Genomic DNA, 4,103 nt, shown 5'->3' on the forward strand with positions numbered 1-4,103 from the left:
TTTGTAACATGATATTGATGTACCATTTTCATGGTAATGCAATGTTTGATTTTAAAATGGGTTTCAAAGGATGAATTTTGAGATTTAAAGTTTTCAATTGATATTTAATTTCTGATGATTTCTAAAATGTGATAGAGAAAAAGGCAACGAAGAAGACTTTTTGCTACAAAGGTCAGAACTCCTGTTATGATGTAGATTTTTGAGGTGCACTCTTGTCATAAATTAATCTATTGCTTTTCCTACATAATTTTTTACAAAAACATTGGTAAAATATCTATTTAGGAGTCTTAGACCTTTCCAACGATATATAGTTTGTCATGATTAGATTAGGATTTAATTGTAATATAGTGAAGTAAACTTAAACGTCCCACAGAGGGGACGGGTGACAGTTAAAGGGTTAAATCCCTGCCGCCAAAACACTCCTCTGTCGGTCACGGATTATGGAAAGTGAAACTTAAATGTGGTTGGATTTAATCACGCATGTTAATATATTTATTTGAATCTTCTTTTCAGATTCTCATTTACAGCATTATCATAATAGGCTGTATGTTACATATTGGGAGAAACCCAGTAGTTATATGTGAAATCAGACATTTGAGCACCCCCATATAGCCAAAATGGCATGATCATAACACCTCTGCGAATATTCGACTGTGAGATTGGTAGTCGAATCGGGCTCCTATTGAAGCATTGAATCTTCAATTTCGGGGTCACCCCTAGATAACATACAACCATAAGGAACATAAATGATATGAAAAAACTAAGAAGAAACATAGTTATTTGAACGAAAAAACATCAAATGTGAAATGTATTGCAGGGAATTCTAGGAATGTCAATTTACGGGTTTTCACAGAAAATTATACATTCCTTTTCACTTCCAAAAACTATTTTTTACTGTAAAATTACATAAAATGTCCAATACGTTTTTCACCGTATATAGGGAATTACCATTAACCAATTAATAGGTTTTTACTGTAGCATTTTTACAGTCTTTTAACATTAAAATCACAATCATTTTTTACAGAGTGTATCTTGTTGTTTATATATTCAATTCAAGTTTATTTGTATAGTACTTTTCACAATACAAATCGTTGCAAAGCAGCTTTACAGAAAATTAAGTTTCTACAATATATTTAGTGGTAGCTTATCAGTGGTGACTGTCAGTTAATGTACATATGGCAGAAATGTACAGAAAAATCAATTAAAGACGTAATCAAACAGACGATGAACACTATTAAGAGCAATTATTATATGTTGCAATCAAACTTATAGCAAAATTTGGTAATATGTAGACATACTGAAATTTAAAATATTTATGTAGGACTAATGAACGTGCTTTAACCTGCTTTTCAAAAGGAATATATCTTGAAAAACATTCTATATATATCCATCCATCCATGCATCCATGCATCCATCCATCCATCCATCCATCCATCCATCCATCCATCCATCCATCCATCCATCCATCCATCCATCCATCCATCCATCCATCCATCCATCCATCCATCCATCCATCCATCCATCCATCCATCCATCCATCCATCCATCCATCCATCCATCCATCCATCCATCCATCCATCCATCCATCCATCCATCCATCCATCCATCCATCCATCCATCCATCCATCCATCCATCCATCCATCCATCCATCCATGTATCCATGCATCCATGCATCCATGCATCCATTCATTCATCCATCCATCCATGCATCCATTCATCTATCCACGCATCACCTAATCTGCAGCTTTCATGTAGATGAATGGAGCTACTAATCAACATGAATGGTTTCAAGGTTTTTCACCATTATGCTTTTCCTGACATGAATATAGCTGCTGGACGTGTTATATAAAATGTTTTAATGCAGTAATATAATCTGCTCTGGCCTTGTTCGATCTACTCACTGTTCAGAGCTGGAATCGAAGAGAAGATGAAACCACAATAAACTGATAGGGTCTAAACTGAATATCAAATATTAAGATTGATGTTTACATGCTTGATACATTTATCTTTACATAAAATGAAAGCAATAACTGGTTTTAAATTTAAGCAGCATCAAATACTAATTTTATTTAATTAAACACAAATTATTATATCATTTTAGAACAGCAATATGTGATTGATTAAATTCTAGTTTGCTGCTCTAATTAAAAAAATTCTTTCAGAGGCCATTCTCTGTTGTCATCAGCTATTGAAGTCAAAGAGCAGGTTTTCCCAGCAGAAATGAAGACTTGTTACCGTATTGATTGATGGCGAGTGTCCACCGCAAGAGGTAGAAATCGATGGGCGCTGTGTGGATACCAGGAGAGCTGTGACGAATGCCTCTGATGCCTTCCCATGAACACCCTGGTGGGCTCTCATAAAAAAGTCAGTGGGTAGAAAGAGAGAGATTTGAACCAGCGATGAATTGTGTTAGCATCCTCCACATACACACTCCGCATCTGTATATAGGTGGATATTTGAACATACGGCTGCTTGTACCAATGCAGTACAATTTTGGGCATTATAGGCAATATGAAAGCTGTTTAAACTGTACGGGCTGCAAAATATATTTAAAAAGAAATTATATACCGTTTTATATATATATATATATATATATATATATATATATATATATATATATATATATAATTATTGCATTATTAGCATAGCAGCAAGTTAACGTAAATTGTCTTCTAAAATTGCTTTTCGTATTATAGTCTTGTTATAGATTATACTCTGTCAGCCAAAAGTTTGGAATAATTAAGATTTGTAGTGATTTTAAGGCTGCATTTATTTGATCAAAAATACAGTAAAAATACAATAACATTGTGAACTATTATACTTTATTCCTGTGATGCAAAGCGGAATTTTCAGCATCATTACTCCAGTCTTCAGTGTCAAATTATCTTTCAGAAATCATTCAAATATGCTGATTTGCTGCTCAAGAAACATAACTTATTATTATTATCAATGTCATCGTTTTTTCAAGAGTCTTTGATGAATAGAATGAGCAAAGCATTAATTCAAAAGAACAGCATTAATTTAGAATAGATTTTTTTGTAACAATGTAAATGCCTTTACTGTCCCTTTTAATCAATTTAATGCATCCTTGCTGAATAAAATTATTAATTTCTATACATAAATAAATAAATAAATTCCTTACCCCAGACTGTTGATGCTGACAATTCAGCTTTGCATCACATGACTAAATTACATTTTAAAACAGGAGATTTTTCTCCATTTTTCACTTTGTTTAATTTGTTTTCTGAAGCAGATACAACACTTTTGCCACTACGAGGCAAATTTTGATGAGCTTTTCTCACCTATAGAGATGTTACATCTACAGTATTAGCAAAATCAATAGGAAACCGAAGGTTTGTTTACAGGTGAATTTTTAAGCTGTTTATTGTATTTCTGTAAATAGGGCACAAAATACCCTATTTTATGTCATTTTAAACATCTTACAGAAAGGGTTCAAATGATGTCACTTGCTGGGTTTCACAAATTTAAGGTAATGCTACATGTGGGGAAAACATGCGGTAATAGGACTGCTTTCAAAATGTGTTTGGCAATCAAAATTACTTTTATTATTTTTACTACAATAAATGAAATACAATTTTTTACATTATTGTATGATTTTAAGTCCCCACGAGGCAAATTTTGATGAGCTTTTCTCACCTATAGAGATGTTACATCTACAGTATTAGCAAAATCAATAGGAAACCGAAGGTTTATTTACAGGTGAATTTTTAAGCTGTTTATTGTATTTCTGTAAATAGGGCACAAAATACCCTATTTTATGTCATTTTAAACATCTTACAGAAAGGGTTCAAATGATGTCACTTGCTGGGTTTCACAAATTTAAGGTAATGCTACATGTGGGGAAAACATGCGGTAATAGGACTGCTTTCAAAATGTGTTTGGCAATCAAAATTACTTTTATTATTTTTACTACAATAAATGAAATACAATTTTTTACATTATTGTATGATTTTAAAATAAAAAAACATACATTCCAAAAAAAAAATCTAAATGAATGAATAATTAGGTTTTACTACAATAAATCAAATATCAATTTTTGACATTATTGTCAAATTACTATATATATATATATATATATATA

Source organism: Sinocyclocheilus grahami, unplaced genomic scaffold, assembly GCF_001515645.1.
Source record: "Sinocyclocheilus grahami isolate Dianchi unplaced genomic scaffold, SAMN03320097.WGS_v1.1 scaffold153.1, whole genome shotgun sequence".
In the NCBI taxonomy this organism is placed as follows: domain Eukaryota; kingdom Metazoa; phylum Chordata; class Actinopteri; order Cypriniformes; family Cyprinidae; genus Sinocyclocheilus; species Sinocyclocheilus grahami.